This window comes from Thalia democratica, chromosome 2 (genome assembly GCF_965202585.1).
Source record: "Thalia democratica chromosome 2, ktThaDemo2.hap1.1, whole genome shotgun sequence".
Classification (NCBI taxonomy): Eukaryota; Metazoa; Chordata; class Thaliacea; order Salpida; family Salpidae; genus Thalia; species Thalia democratica.
Window position 1 is genome coordinate 10,206,154 of NC_139166.1, and position 18,049 is coordinate 10,224,202.

Genomic DNA, 18,049 nt, shown 5'->3' on the forward strand with positions numbered 1-18,049 from the left:
AAAATTATAGTATCTATAAATAGCTGTATGAAAAAAGCAAGCTTGGGCTTTACTATTAAAATTCCAAGTATTTCTAATTATGTCTTAAAACTTTATTTAGTAGTTCAAAAAGATTATTTTCAATACTAAACTTTGCTGATGGACCTTTGAAAAACATTTTACAAAACAAAAAGTAGAAAAATATTATTAATAAATGTAATACAAATTTATTGCCAACCTTTTTTTTAAAGTAGCTTATTTTTTTAAATTAACTAATCAATGAAAAAAAAAACATTTAACATTAATACTGATAACTTATCTTAAAAAGCTGCACACAACTACACTGATACTTAATCTAAAAAATAATCTAAAAAAGCTTGAAATTTTTGTTGAAATTTAGGTCATTGCTAGAAATAAATCCTTGTAAAGAAATAACAAAACCATTATGAACAAACTGAACAAAAAATTGAGCTCAAAGGAGTTTTTTTTCTGGTAATTTTTAAGGAATTTGTTTTTATGTTTAACTAAAATATAGTTAGACAAAATATGTATATTAATCTGTACTAACAAGACTAGCAAAAATGGTTAAAAAACAATGCATATCTTAAATTATACTAAAAAATAAACAGTAAAAAAACTAAGTGACAGTAAAAATACACAACTAATGCTTGCAAATACTTTTGACAAAAAAAACATACTAGCTTTAACACACTCATTAACTAAATTGAGCTGAAAAGCTCTTGTTTTTACAATAACAATAAAAATATTGAATTATTACTTTCAATGGTTATTTTCAAAATCATAGAAAATACAATCAACTAAACCGAGCTGAAGGGACTAAGGTGTGATCTGGTAACTTTTACATAAAAAACAACAAAAAAGACTTAGTGGACCCGAAAATTCACAGCTAATACTTGCAAATACTTGTCAACTTGAAAAATCATATTAAGTTGATTACACTCCTCAGTTAAACGGAGCTGAATAAGTTTTGTTCTGGTTAGAAACTTCTTTAACAACAACACTAAACACTAATATTTTCAAAAGTTATTTTTTTAATCATAGGAACTTCAGCACGTTCAGCTAAACGGAGCTGAACGGGGTTTTGTTCTGGTAGCTGTCGAGGAACCGCTTCTCCCTCGTGTTAAAATCGTAAGCAGGACTTCTGTGCTTGTGCGTTACATTCACCTCGTAGTAGTCCGGCGGGGGATTCTTGGTCTTCCTGAACAAACCTGGGTCCCTCTTGAAGCCGAAAGTGAACGCGGGGCTACTCCTGCCCTTGTTGTTGGCGGGGAAGTACCTGGCGCTGTCCGGGGTCTGCTCCTTGCTCGCGACCCAAACATCCTTTTTCGGCTTCTGGCCGAACGTCCATTTCGGGCAGGACTTTGTGAGGTTGGACATGGTGGTGGGCTTGGTGAAGTATTGGCCCGGTCCCGGCCACTTCAGCTCGTAGTCGGCCTGTGAAAATGCATTAGTGTGTTTGTTTATGTAAATAAACTGAAATATAGTTGATTATAAAAAACTCCTCATAAAATAGATTTTTTCAATTCACAAACATGATCTTGTTGTACAGGTAGAGTTGTAAAACCATAAAACGAATTCATACAATAAAAAATTTGAAAAACAAACCTTGCAGTTAAATGAGGTAGTTGCTTTCATCAGGGTTCGTGCGCGAAATTTTTTTTATTTAGCCTGACTGAGACCAATTTAGCCTGACATTTTTTCAAATTAAGAGAAATCCCCTTTAGAAGTCATTTTAGGTATTTGGGGGTCTTGATTAGTACTATTGTAGTCTCCAACTTCAACCAGCTTTATCTCAAAAATATTTTGAGCTTTAAAAATCTGCTGGAAGCAACTCATAGCTTAGTTACAACTAAATAAAATAAGACTAAATTGTGAAAAAGGTGATTGACCCCCATCCCCTATGCCCTTAACATAACAAGTTCAGTGACAAGTTTTAAAATACGTTTCATATCTAGTCTGTAACTAGTGTAAAAATTTAATATATATTACTTATCACAATTTTTAATCTAATTAAGCACTAAGTAAAAACATTATAAACAGAAGACTTATAATAAAACAATGTGCATTGTCGTGTTTTATCAAAATTTAAAATGAAATGCTTACAAGAGTATTAAAAATAAGTAAAAAAAATATTTTTTATAGTGTTTTGGCTAGTACTTAAAGTTGATACATAATTATAAATCCTAAACTCTAAATAAATATAGTGATTGTTGATGTCATATCAGATTTAAAAAACTTACACTTAAACTAAAAAAAAACCTTAAATATTTTGTTCTTGTATAGAAAAATGAATTGTACCTAAAATTTGTACTCCCACAAAACTTAGTACTTATATCTTTAAGCTAAGTTTTAGTGTTGTGGATATCTCTAATAACTTTAAACAAACAGTAAAATATATGAATAAACTGCTAACAGTTTTAACCTAAAAAGTATTTGGTATAAAGCCTTTAAATTAGAAATTAAAACAGTTTAACCAACTAAGCTTTAAAAAACATAGCTGATGTAAACAAATTCAAACAAAAAGCTAAGTTGTTGAACTAAACTGTGATGTTTTTACTGTAATTTTTTGTGAATTTTCATAATTATGACGTATATAATCTACTCAAAACAAATATTGAATGTTCCTAAAAACTTTTCAGAGATTCAACAATAGGTTTTAAGCATTTATTTTTACAAATACTGACTGATTTTGAATTTAATAACTAAATCTTTATTTAGAAATAAACTGACATCTCAAATTATTCTCAAATCAAAAATTTTTAAGCATTTGATCTGAGAAAAACTGGGATTCTCAAATTTTTAAATAAAAAAACTGATTTAGCCTGACTTAGCCTGACGCGCACGAACCCTGTTTCATACATCAGTTATAAAACTTATCACCAAAAAATATTATTATTTATTGTAGTTGGAAGAAAAAAATAAAACAATTACTAAAATCATAAAACTAATTTGTACAACAGAATAAGGATTTGGATTAGTTTTATATATATTGTTTTAACAAGGTGTAATAATTATGTAACCTGTAATTTACTAAGTGTAAAATTTAATGTACAATTATTTAAATGTAACTTATCACATAACTCCTCTTAATAAAACAAAAACCTTGTAATGGAAAGGGGTGCTTGTTCTCATGTAAGGGGAAGCCCAAGCTCTCCGCCCACCCCCCACTTTCTCCTGCTCTTTGGCGCCAAAAGTGTAATGTGGTGAGTTTGTGCCCTTTGGGTCCCAGACGCAGTAGTGGTTGGGGCCCGGGTTGTTGTTCGGGGGGTTGCTTGGAAACCTGGGGTTGTTCTTGGAGTCCTGCTTGATTTCTTTTCTTTTTGTCTGAGTCAGAAAGAAGCTGTCGCAGGCTTGGATTATTCCTGTTGACCATTTTTTAAATTTTGTATTTCAGGTATAAAAAACTACCTATGTTTTTACTTATTGTGCATTTTTTTTAGAAATATCATTCAGTAACAACATATGAAACTGACCAAACTAACATTTTTAACAAATCTGTAAAAAAAACTGAAGCTGAAACTATTTGAACTTAAGAAACAACAACAGTAACCTGTTTGGTCATAAATAAACCAAAAAATAATAGTTAAACCAATTAAATAGTTAAACCAATTTTTCAAATAGTTAAAAATTGCACTAAAAACTAACTAGCTATATGAACTCAATAGTCTTTAGATTAACGACATTATTTTTGTAAGCACATGAAGAAACTAAAAAAGCAAACTATTATAATTTTTTTTCTGTTTTTCAAAAACTTTATCATGATAATGACCTGTATTGTCATCGAATATGGTCAGACTTTTTGAAAGCAAATCAGCAGTTTTGATAAACATATAATTGGAATATTTAAATTATTAGAAATCAAGAAACTACATCATAATAACAACCTGTGTCATCATCGTACACATTAATACATCCATTATTATTTTGTTTTTATATCATTTTAAAATAATTTTGGCTTCAAATAATTTTATTAGTAGAAAACTAAGCAAACTAATAGTTTTGATAAAAGTAAAGCCAAAAATTGCACCTAACACTATTTAAACTCAAAGATGTTTATAATATTATTGACCTGTATCATCATCGTATATGGTGGCAGATTTTTTCAAAGGTCGGTGCTTCCTGAGGCTCTCCCTCATCTGTCCCTTCCTCTGCATTATGATCCGGCTCAACCACTCTGGCTCGTGGTGGACAAGTGCTGATTTCAACCTTGGATTAATAAATGGTATGTGTGTTGTAATAATACAAAGCCAAAGTTGTATGTATATACTGCATATAAGCTCTCTGGATAAACATGTCTGAAAAAAATAACTTCAACCTGCACTTAAACCAAAAAAAATTGTTTTCATTAAAAATAAAAGAACTAAAATTTTAAAAATTTTCTTTAATAAACTTTTATCAAACATATAACAAAAAAATAGTTGAGCCTCTTTTTTAAACTTCAAAAAACTAAGTAAGAAATATTTCCGCAATCTCAATAATTTTAATTTGATCAAAACCTGCTTTTGTGCTTGTCATAGAAACCATCGGGAATGTATGGCAGCGGGTGATCTATCTCATAAAACGATTGGTACTTGTTTTTGTGGTAGTTGGTGCCCCTCTTGACGCGCTGCTCCCTCACTTTTTGCCTCAGTATTTGCAGCCTCCTCAAAGAGTCTTCTTCGGCAATCATCAGTGGCGTTTTGCGCTTGTACCTCACACCTATGGCGCTCATCTTGACATAAAATTAATAAACAAAACAAAAAGCTTGACAAATATCTGTGGAAACAACTGACTTCTGTGGCTGAGTAAAAAACAATGATAAAGTTTAAGTTGGCTGTAACTCTATTTTCTTCAAGTAAAATGTTAATATTTTAAAGAACTCAGGACTGAATGTTATGAAAAAAAAAACAAAAACTAAAAACAATCATGCTTATCTCACTAATACCTCTTACCTAAGGTACTTATTTTAATATAAAATAAGTACACAAAAAATTATAACTTGACAAACTAATAGAACAAAGCTAGAACAAAACTGGTTGAATATTTTCAAATAAGAACAAATGAACAGTTAACAAACAAATACCTGTTAGAAAATTACTGGCACTCTTAAATAATTGAAAAAAAATAGGCTGCACTTCACTAATAAAAACCTGTTATGACATGTCTTGGAACCCCTATTTTACTTGAGTATAATGTTTATTTTAAGTAACTTGTTTTTAAGGCCATAGGGGGGGTCCAACTTTTTTTTTTACAAAAAATAACTTTGGATTTTATATGAAAGCTCTAAATACAAACTACAAGCCTGTTTTTATAGAATTTAAAAATATAACTTAACTTTTGAGATATTTTATTTTTTGTAAAAAGTTTCCGATATAAACGTATGAACCTCAAATTTTTCGGGGTCAATTTTCTCAGAAATTTAAAAATTCACTAAAAATCTATCTCCTCCTTCATTTTTTGACCTAGAGACTTCAAATTTTCAGGAAATGTTCCTTTTAATATTTTGAAGAATCTAAATGTTGGAATTTTTGAAATTTTGAAAAATAAAAATTTTATCCACAAAAAACTAAAAAAAAGAGTAGTTTTTTGACAAAAATTTATTTTTTACTCAAAATTAAAAAAATTCCTACAATAGATCTCTTTAAAGTTTAATGATACACATTCTGTAAAAATTTGAGAAAGATTACTCAAAAAATGAAGGAGGAGATAGATTTTTAGTGAAACAGTCTTTTTTCGCATTTTTAGTTTTTGCCTTCCATAAGGAACCTATTGAATGACCGCTTATATCTCAAAAGTTACTTTGAGTTTTTTTAAGCGGTTAAAAGTGTCTGATAGCTCAGATTAAATTCTACAAAATAAGATCAAGTTGTAAAAAACAAAGTGGACCCCCCCCCTAACTCAAGCCTTAACTTACACCTACAGAGCTTATTTTAACTTGAACAAAAATGTACCCAATATACAAGTATAAGTATGAACTTTTTTTCTTTGTTTCAATTTTTTAAATTATCTAAAGAATTTTTTTTGTTATATGTACATTTAATACAAAGCAGAACATTCTTGATATAAATTTACTATTGATATAGTCTGATGTTACAGGTTATTGAAATGATTATTAAATTTAAGATTTTTGAAGAAAAAATGAACAAAAGCCATTTTTCAGTATGTAGTTAAGGTTACAGAACATTTGTTTATTGTCAATAATGTAAAAAAAATTCTTCAATAATTTCTAAATAACATAAAATGGCAACCTCATATGGATTAAGAATTAAAAATATTACCTCCACAAATATTCATCAAAGATATATAAAAATATCTTATAAGAATTTTTTAACAAGTACCCAGTTTTTACACACCATCTTAACTTACCAGCTAAACTTACCTTAATACCACATATGGATTAAGAATTAATAAATTATTTTAAAATAAACTCCACAAACATTAACCATAGATAAATAAAAAACTCATATGAGAATTTTTTAACTAGTTTCAAATTTTTAACTAGCTTCATGCTATAGCTGAACTTACCTTAATAGCTGTACATTTATAAATAGTCTAATGGCATGTAAAACAAACTATTAAAAGTTTTTGAAATTAATTTACAAACTTTGACTTTTTATTTGTGAAAGTTAGTTCTAAGATTTTGACAGTAAATGCTTTTTGTAATTTTTTGATAAAAGTTTAAATTTATAACATTATAGTAAATTTTTTGAAGTCCTTTAAAAGATATGTTGTTACATGTTTATTATTTTGTTAAAAGTTTTTGTAAGTTTTAAAGGTACTAAGTAAATATATTTTTAAACATGATAATTTTATAAATTATAATAACAAAACTTATTTGTTAAAATACTTTTGGTTCAAAGAAATTAAATGTGTTAATATTCAAAATGTTAACATATTTGTTACAAAAAAAATCTTGGTGACTTTTTGAGTAAAAACTAGCCTGAAATTAAAAATTAACTTGTACATTATAGCCTCTATGTTTAGCAAAGAAAAAATTCAAACAGGCAAAAGCCAGCCAAAGTTTTTCAAAAATTTAAACTGTCTTAAGTTATCCTTGAGTGGCCTGAGTGTGTGGTAAACTTGTGGTATCTCATAAATTTAAGTTTATAATACGGGAAAAACTTATAACTAAAATAAACAATATTTGGTTTTGTTTAAAAATAAATAGTTTATAAATTTGTTTTCAGTTATCTAGTTTCTTAGGTCATAGGGAGTGTAAGCAGTTATACTTAATGAAATAAAATAAGATTTCACATGAAAGCATTAACTAAAAGTTTTCTTGAAAGAATTATAGAAAAAATTTAATTTTTTTGATATTTTTGTTACTATGAAGAGTTTGCTATAAGACTAAATTGTTTTCTTGGTCACTATTTTGAAAAATAAAAAATCATTATTTTTTGTAGGTTTTTAGCTAAGACAGGTTTGCCATTCTTTGAGGTAAAAAATCCAGCCTGGATGACCCAAAACTAACATGAATTTATGATAAATTTAAAAATATTAATTAATATGAGTCAAAAACTGAATAAAAAAACTAGTAATTAAGCTTAGGTGCCTAAAACACATAAAAATAACAAGGCAACTCTATAAAAATACTTAATAAGATAAAAAAACTTAATGTATAAAAACTATCCTGATATTTAAGAAAAACATCAAAACTAGTCAGTTTTTTTTTTTAATTCAAACTAGTATAGTCATTCTGAGTATCCTGAGTAATGGCTAAAAAAAATTAAAAAACATTTCTTGTGTAGCTAAACTTTTTTAACTCTTAAAGTAAAACTTTCATAGGATAATACATGATATTTTAAAAAGAGGGTACTCAGTATTTTTGCCATGTAAAATCTTTCAGTAAAGATCTGATAAATAAACTATAAGTTATGTAAACTGTTAAAGTTACAAGATGGTTGGTTAAAAACTATTGGGTTTTAGGTTTTACTCTCTCTATTTTTTTTTTCTTTTTAAGCAATGGCAGCTGTGTTGGCTGGGTGTGAGCAGAGTTGATTTGGTCTTAGATATAGTATTTGAACAAGCAGTTTTTATTTACTAACTTAACTTTTTTTTTCCTGTGAGTTTGTAATTAAGTATGATTATTATTTTTATTTATTTTTTTTTTAATTTTCAAAAATAATTGTTGAGTTTGTTGTAGAATTTAGAGAAACAGGGTTTTTGAACAGGTATAGTTGAAACTTATTTTGTTTAGATTTATTCTTAAGTGAGATTTAATAACTAATTTTTTATTTACTTTAGCAGTTGTTAAGTTTTTTTCTTATTTTTTGTTTTATTTTTAAAAAACATTTAGTTTCAGAAAAGGAAAATATGATAGTTATAGCATTTTCACCACTTCTCCCTTTTTGTTTTATTATTGTTTGTTTATTGCATTTTTCAAGGTTGCTATTGTAGAGAGGGCAACAACAAAAATGTGACAAACATGATGATAAAAATCGAAATCTTTGGGAGGAGACTGTGTGGTGCCCATGGTAGATTATTATTTTATATTAGCAGTTATGGGTTTAAAAAAGAGTGCATACCATTTTTTTTGTTTAAGAATTAATTTCTCTAATTAGTTTAACTTAAAAAATCATACATTTATTAAAAATTAGTTTTAAATCAAAGTTTTAAATAAAACTTATCAAAGTTATTTACACATATATGGTGTGAGGCTTGATGACCAAAAGGTCTTTCTCCACACCAATCCATTGACCATAGTTGTGAGCATTAACTTTTTTTCTTTCTATTGAGATAGATTTTGTCAAAATACTCATTTTTGACTTTTTTACTTGCACTTTCTGAAAAAAACTCACTGAACTGTTGAGTACCTTAAATACTACTTTTAATTTTCTTAAGCTATATCAAGTATTTACTAGTCAACTTCTACAAAATAGGATCCACTGTAGAGGGAAGAGTTAGACTGATGTTTTTTTACCATGAAAAAATAAATAAAATACAGTGGAAGAGTTCAAAACTTTAATTCTTTGATGTTAATCAACTATTAATGCAGAAATAAGAAGAGCGAGACTTAAGCTTGTAGTTAATTTTTTTAAATAATAAAAAGTAAAGATTTGCAGACTTAATAAGATAGATGAAATTAATAAAGTTGTTTATAATTTGCCCTTACTTGAAATACAATTACACATTCTGAAACTTACTATTTAAACATTCGTTATTCAAATAACTAGTTTGTTGAGGTGAGGGCCACAACTTGGTTTATTTTCTACCTATGTCAAAGGCTTGGTGATGTTTGAGTAAAGAAATAAGTCGAACAAAGATCTGATCGTTTATTTCTCATATTAGTTAGCTTAGTTAGTTTAAAGAAAGTTATCTTAAAGCTATCATGCTTTTGCAATTAAAAAAGAAAACAAAGCATTAGTTAGTATTGTTTATTGAACGATAAAAAAAGCGCTCAAAAAGATTGGTCTAAGGACTTGGTGTACAAAATAATATTTCGTTTATCTAGTCATACATCACATTAGAATTAACAACTTTGTCAAGTTGAGAGTTTTTTATAGGTACAATTAACTTTGTTAAACATGAACTCAGTTTATTTCGTAACTTGATATTTTTTGAGTGAAGAAATAAATAAAATAAAGATCTAGTCGCTTAATTCTCATAGAAGTTAGCTTAGTAAATTTTAAGAAGTTTATGTTAAAGCTCGTATGGTTTTCGATTAAAAAAAGAAAACAAAGCATTAATTAAAGTTAACAAGTTTGTCAAGTTTTATTTTTCTCAAGTATACTAATACTAAGTATTGATTTAGTAGAAAAAAATTAATACAATTGGTTAAGACGCAATAGATAACTCTAAATTTAATAAGTCTAGAAAATATCGAATCCATTTAGTATGTTTTTAAAGTTTAACCTGTATAACAATTGCCATTTAAAACTCATCTTATTTAAAAGAGTTATTTCAGCACTACATTAAAAAATAAAACAGACAAATATTTTGAAAGTATTTAGTTTTCAACCTTGAAAGCTTGTTTCTGGTAATTCTAGTTCTAACAAGATAAGTATGTTTTGTGGTAGTATACATGAAGGAACATATTTTGCACGGGTTGAACATTTTTGTAATTTATTTGAATTTTTATTAATTTTTATTTTCTATTTAATTATTTTACTATCACTGTTACCCTTAACCTAACCCTACTCACAATCAATAACTTTTTTAAATTTTACTATGTATTTATTTTTAGATTGTACTGGTTTTTTATTAAGTTTTATTATAAGTTACTTTATATTTTTGTTTTTATTTTTACTATTACTGGTAGCCCTAAGGCCCTAACCCTTAGCCTTGGTCGTTAGCTTTTTTTTCTTCTTTTTGTTTTTTTATTATTTAATTTTACTACTTTGTTTTTCTTTTTTGTTTCATTATTAACTTTTATTTGTTATTTTTAATTTTTCATTTTTACTATCGCTATTACCCGTACCGTAACCTTAACTCTTACTCTCAGTCGGTAATTTTTCTTTATAAAATTTAGTGTCAATTGCTTAAGTAACAGAAAAAGCTCTTTGAAAAGTAAAGAAATAATTAACTACAACTTAAAATTTAATAATTAAAAATAGTAGTAACTAACTATATCAATTACAGCTGAATGAGCTGGATATAACTATTTGCTTGTTGAGATATTTCAAAATTAACCATGCCGCTAGAATATTTTTTCATTTTTGTAGAAAAAAGTAGTAACAAACCATGGCTTTGAATTTTTATTATTTACTCCAATTATTTAGTGTAACAAACAAATAGTAGCACTTAACTTACAATCTTTTTGAAAAGCATACTATTTAAAGTGGCAATAAATAAAAAAAAACACAAAAAACACGCAAGTTTATTAAACTAGTACATCTGAACTAATCAACGCAAACACTAGCATACCACTTGGTTTATTTGGCACAGCGCGTAGAAGTTATCGTCGCAGGAGTAATCATCCAGTCCATCGATTGTTACAACAGCACAATCGTATTCCACTGTGTTATTGGGTCCGTTGCCTGTCAAAACTCCGTCCATGTCATACGATGCCCAAGCTGCACCGGTTTCGTTGTAGTCCCTTGCTGACGAAAAATATTTCCACACTCCGTCCGAGAACCCGTCTGTGATACCCACCCAAAGCCAACCGTAACCGTTGTCCCGGGCTGATCTGGCTATTTCTTGAATCGTGCTGTTATATACGTTTGTTTTTTATCAGAAAGCCGTAAAATATGTGCTACTAATTATACAGATAATCTCAAGATATTATCTCTAAAAAAAAGTTAGTAGTAGCTTTCTTAGTACTTTAAGTTACATTTCAAGACACACTAATTGCTGCTTACTTAAATATATATATATATATATATACATAAACTATTAAATTAGATATGATAACTTATTGTATAAACAGCTTTTACTATTATGATAATTATGTGGTAATTTAAAAATAAACGTTCTTTTTTTATTTTTTAAATAATTTTCATCTATTAAACTTGTTTGTTATAAATTTGAAACTTTTTTAACTTTTGTTTAAGTTAGATTAGTTAAAAACTTGAATGTAAAATTGTTTTCTCACCTTTAACTAAGTATCTCTGTATTAAGTAATAGTCTGTTTAGATATTAAAAAAAGTATTTAACAATAAGTAAGTTCTTTTTAACAGGTTTAAAATAGCTAATAATCTTGTTTTATTAAAATTAATATAATGTACGTTTAACTTGAATATACTAAATAATACTTTGTTTGTTTTATTTAAGTAATAAAGAGTACAATTTTCAAAGCATAATGTATCTGTTATGATGTTAAGCCTTGATTAATTTTTCTAAATTTTTTTATTTCAGCTATGCACACAAAGCAACTATTGATTTAAAATTATGGCGTCATAAAGCTTTTTTAGGTTATTATGTTCCTAGACCATTAAAAACTCATACTTATATATAATAAGTATGAATAATACTAATAATAATAAATAATTAACTTCACCACATTATTAATTATTGATAATGGAAAGTATCTGAACTTTGTTGACGATGGCTGAAATATATACCGGTTAAATTTGTATATACAAACAAATTTTACTATCACTTAGTTCATATACAATTTACACATACTTATATATAAAAAGTAACTTAAATATAACTTAACATGTATATGTATATATGTATAATTTTTAGAACGTACCTAAAAATTAATATAATGTACGTTTACCTAAAATATACTAAATAATACTTTGTTTGTTTTATTTAAGTAATATTTGTCCTGGACAAGACGTTAAAAGGTATCCGTGGTGTGCGACTCGATAACTGAAAGGTTTTTTCGTGCACCAGGTCCAAGGACCAAAAATTTTGAGCTTTTATTCGTTCAATAAACTATCATAACAAAGAGTACAATATTTAAAGCATAATGAGGTTAAGCTTTGATTAATTTTCTTTAAAGATTTTTACTCAAATTTTTGATTAGGAGATGCACACTTTGCAACTATCAGTTTTGAATTATGACGTCATAAAGTTTTTTAAGGCTTTTATGTTCCTAAAACAAATATGAACTCATACTGTTATGTTACAAATAATAAACTTCACCAATTAACTATTTTTAATGATGAAAAACATTTCAATCTTGTTGATGATGGCCAAACGAAAAACTGTTTAAATCTATATATATACAAGCAAACTTCACTTAGTTCATATACAATGTACACATATTTATATATAAAAACAAATTTAAATGTAACTTATATTATATATGTATATATACGATAAGATATGGCTGAAGACGCGTATTAAACACAGAAACAGCTGTCCCAAGCAAAAGTTTATTTTGAGTATTTCAGTTCTATATATATATATATGTATACAATTTGTATGTATACATAACTTAACTTGTATATATATATATAATTTTTAAGACGTACCTATGGTACTGCGCGCCATGTGGACCGATGACCTCCTGGACAACGTCTCCGCCAAAAGCCACGCAGATACCGCGTGCCTTTTGGAAAGACGTTTTTTGTGGAGTCAAGAAGAACGTTTTGAAGATGCAGCTATCTGTTAGGAGTACAAAAAACGCTTGTTTTCAAGTTTCAAAAATAATTGGAAAAATTTCTGTCGAATTGCTATTTATTTTTTAAAACAAGTTTTTGAATTTTTAAAAATTTGAAAAAAGTTTTTTGTTTAATTGTGAGATTTGTTTAAAAACTTTATGTACTTAAATTTAAAATTTCTGTTAAATAGTTTACTGTTCTTTAAAAACTTATCTATATTTTTAATGTGTAAGTTTTTGGTTTTGAATTAAAAAATGAATTGTACTTTAAGCATACCTTGAACACAATCGTCAGTGCAAATATCAACACAGTTTACTAAAGTCGTAATAAATCCAGCTAGAACTACTACTTTAGTGAAAGTATTCATTGTATAGCTTAACTGTTAATATCTGTAAAAAAGTTTAATGTTGTAGTTACAAACTTTAAATTTAGTAAACTTACTCTAAACTTAATTTGTTCTTTGTACTTAAAGTTTTCTTTTAAAAAATAAATAGTTATCGCTTCTGGTAAAAAAAAAATATATGTATAAAATGTACTTATATTCTGCTAGTTAAAAAAACTTTTTTTTTAAACAACAAAGTTTAAGCAGTTTTTACCAGAATAAAAAAGTTTTTAACTTAAGTAAATAAGACTCGCAGTTAGAACTAAATAAAAGTTCCAAGTTCAGCTGAATATATACATTTGTAATTTTTAGTGTGAAAATCACACATGTCATTTAAAATTTCGGATATATGATATTTATAGCTACAATAATTGCTAAAAGCTCGAGTTTTGAAATACAGCTTCTGTTGATTGTGTTTAATTGCTCAACAGAGTTTAATTTGTTTAAACAAACAAAAGCATGATACACAAGTAATGTATCTTATCATTTTCTCGCGATATGTTTCAACTTGCAACATTCTTGTTATTTGAGTTTTAAATACTTTGCTGCTTTAAAAAATGGAACTTACTGTTTTCATTGCATCACTACAGTATTTTAAGCAAAACTTTAATTAGATCAGATAAAATTATAATTTATTGTTACAAACATGAAAACTTTGATTGCAGTTAGAAAAAGAAGTTATATCTAACAAAAAAGGTTAGATTATTACCGAAACAACTGTTAAGCTTCTTAAAAATGAAAACTGGCACAAATGTTAAAAAAGAGCGATAGAAATGTAACTAAATTTAAACAATTTGTTAAATTATTACTTATATATTTTTTAACAAATGTGATATATCTTAACTCTTAGTTAATTTTGCAAAAAGTAAAACTAATTGCAGATACGTAATTGTCAAAGTTTTTTTTAAATAATTTAACTGATAGTATAATTTTTTGTTTAAAAGTTATTGTGTAAAAACCAATTTAAACTCCTTTACTTCAATTAGAAACTTTGTGTATATCTTAAAGTAAGGTTTAGGAAATTTTTTTTATTCACTGTCATAAAATATGCAAACTTCTAATGTTTTACAAGCAAATCTGTTGTAAAATTTATTTAAATTGAATACTGAATTTACTTTTAAAGTTATACAAAAGCAGCATAAAAGCCTAAATATATTTTTAGTTGCAATACTTGCTAAAGCTCGAGTTTTGAAATACAACTTCTGTTGTTTGCGTTTAATTACTCAACAGAGTTTAATTCTAGTTTAAACAAACAAAAGCATGATACACAAGTAACGTATCTTATCATTTTGTATTTACCAGGGTTTGTTTTACTTGCGATGAACTAACTTCAATATTTAACACAACTAGTTTGGAATTTTGGCGAACTTTCTATGAAAAACGTAATTTAAAACACTGCTAATTCATGTAGGTTTTTTATTTTTCCTCCAGCAGTTTTGAGTATTTAAATTTTATGAGTTTAATGTAAAAAACTTTACTTTAATAACTGTTTTCAGTTTACGCTGTATAAAGCTAAATACGAAATGATCAAAAGTAAATAAAGCTTTAACAGATATCTGCCATACTTTGTATAGTAGCAAATTTGATAAAGAAAGTAACATAAGCAGTATAGTTTTAGTAAAACTATGTTTTAAATTTGTTTGTGGATTTGCTTTGTAGTGATTTTTTTAAACATGTTAGAAGGAAATAGTTATAGTTCTTCAAGGTTGCATCACAAAATATTACAATGTGTTGATTTAGTGAACTTTTCTACAATGACTAATAAAAAGCGTGCATAACGTGATAAAAAAACCTTTTCCAACTACGATTTGTCAGTGAAGGTCCTAGGACCATCAACAGCGTCAAATTTACTCTGTACAATTTGAATCTTCGTATTTCGGAAGCAAATTCCTACCCTTCTCGCATTTTTCTGTTCTAAAAGGTGGTTAGCGTAATCCAAGTCTTAAACTCGAATTGGGTTCAAAATAACATAAGTAGTTTTTCTTCTATCTGCCCAGAAGGAAGATTTTTCAAAACACAAAGTCGATTAAATAATAACTTGGTACATCAGTTTGAACGCGATAGCTTAATAAAAATATTTTGATAATAAATTCGTCAACTAAAATCTATGTATACTTTTAACTTCTTAATCAAAAACTTACCCAGTTGCAACACAGTAAATTAGTGAAAGATAAAAACACTATTTTGCAAATTTAGCTCAGTTAAGTTTTATAATTAAAACATGCCCGGATAAAAGACCTCAAAAAAAATCATAAGACTTAGAAAGTAGTTTTACACTTCATTCATTTGAAAGTCTAAACTACATAAAAGCAGGGCATGTTAAAAAAGCATTGAAGCCAAAAATTTTTCTGCCACACGGGACCCGGTCTTTTAGATAATTGAAGACTAGTGTAGGACGCACAATGCCATTAACTACAGTGAAAAGTTTACAGTTTTACGCGCTTCTTATTTTGCATGTTTACAGCTCAACATCAAAATGAATTGCTTGTAGTAAAAATTTGAATTATCATTTAAGTAAGCATGAACATTAAGTGGCTTGTCGAATACTTAGTTTACGTTAAAATTTTTAGTAGATGTTTGAGAATGGGCAAGAAGTAATAATAGCATACCGCTCATGATATATGTTTAGTTCGGTTTTTATAAAGATTAAGACCTCGCACTAGGCCATACAAAATCTGAAAAAAAAGTTTCACCAGTAAACAACCGGTCAAACTCTAGCATCAATAAAAATTCGCTTGCACCAAAAAAAAGAAGCGGTGTTGTGCCAGTTTCGATAAAATCATATTTTTCAGAAAAAGTGTTTAATTTTTCGGAGAATGTTTTTTTTTTCTGACATGTATAAAATAGGCAAAAAGAAGTTTTAGAAATTAATATGTCCACATAAAAGACCACAAAACAAAAAGTAGTTACTCTTCAATCAAGTTTTTTAAATGAAAATAATTGGTTAAAAATGCATAGCAGCCAAAAACCTCGACGCTACACAAGACTAGGTTTTTTTTGTCTGACATAAATAAAATAGACAAAATCATTTACCACAATCTTTTAAAAGAAAGCAGAGTGCAAAAATTCAGATCCAGACATAATCAAAAAATTAAATGAAGAAGCTTACCAATTTATTAATTGTTTGGAAGCGTTGATGTATAAGTTTGGAAAAAAAAATATTAGTCAGAAAAGTATTTAATTTGTCGGACGATGTTTTTTTTCTGACATGTATAAAATAGGCAATATCATTTACCAAAAACTGTTGATAGAAAGCAGAATTCAAAAATTCAGATCTGGACACAATAAACAAATTAAATGAAAACTTTTTAATTGTTTTGAAACACTGTTGTATCTGTTTCGAAAAGTTTTCACGAGCATCATGCTGTAGAAAGTATCACTACCCCACTGACGGTAACCCATCGTGGAACCCGAGTACTTGATTGAAAGTATTTTCGCAAACTTGAAAAAAAAATCAAATATGTCCTGATGAAAGAAACTTCAAAACTAAAAAGTCAGTTAAATAATCTCATGGTATATCATTGTGAACCTAAATATTCATTTGGAAACGCTAAAAAGTTTTATGACTCAAGATTGTTTAAAATACATAGTTTATAAAAGTGTTTTTGTATGAAAATAGCTACTTTAAGTAAATATGAAGAAAAGTCTTCTTCAACTCATCTTATATATTTTTTGTTCTTGAGTCATCAATTAGTTGTTTAGATCTGATAAAGGATTGATCACAATGAATAGAACTTTCCTATCGATAAACCCCGTTTGGTTTTGAATATTATAGCCAAATATCAAAAAGAATAAATTGAAAATTACAAAAAAAACACTGTTTAGGATAAAAATATTCACGTAAGAATTCAACCAAAGAAACTATTTTGTAACCTTTGTATAGTTTTTCAAACTATTAAAACTGTGATAGGAAAAATATAAATTAAAAACAATTATAACAAAACTTTATGAAGAGAAAAACGAATAAAAGTTTTGTTCTTTAAAGATAAGTTTTGTACAAACTATTGAAGTTATATAATAAGAACAATTAATCAACAAAAATTTATAACTAAGTTTCTGCAAGTAAAAATAACATTAAAACGCAGCAAAGCCATAAGTCTCGTAATAGCCGAGTGTTGTGGTATAACCCACCATACTGTTCTAGCATCAACAAAAACTTAGGTAAAGAATTTTGAAGGTTAGTAGATAAACATTTCTCAGATAACCATTGTTACCGTAAGATATTCAACAAAAAACTTCAAAAATTTCTTATAGTTGTATGAACAACGTCAAGTCAATAATACAATTGAATAATAACTTTATTTTATCTAAATATAAAAGTTCATACAGAGTATATAAAATGGTTAAGGATCTCGTCTCTTACATCCTTCGAGAATGGAAAGCAAAACAAAAGAATTCACAATAATTTCTATCAGCCCAGAAGAAAGATTTTTCAAAACAAAAAGACAACTTAAACCATGCTATGGTAAATCATATTGAATCTAAGCAGTTATTTAAGACATTTATTAAAAGTTTTTTGCATAATAATTTGAAGACTTCTTCAATTCAAAGTATATGTGAACTAAAACCTTTTTAAAGAAATTTGTTTGTTGAAAAAGCATTAGAAAAATAAAACTTGCGATAAAGATAATTCGAATCGTTTGAATATACGTACATTTTTAAACTAAAGATGCTATTTGAATAAAATTTATTTATA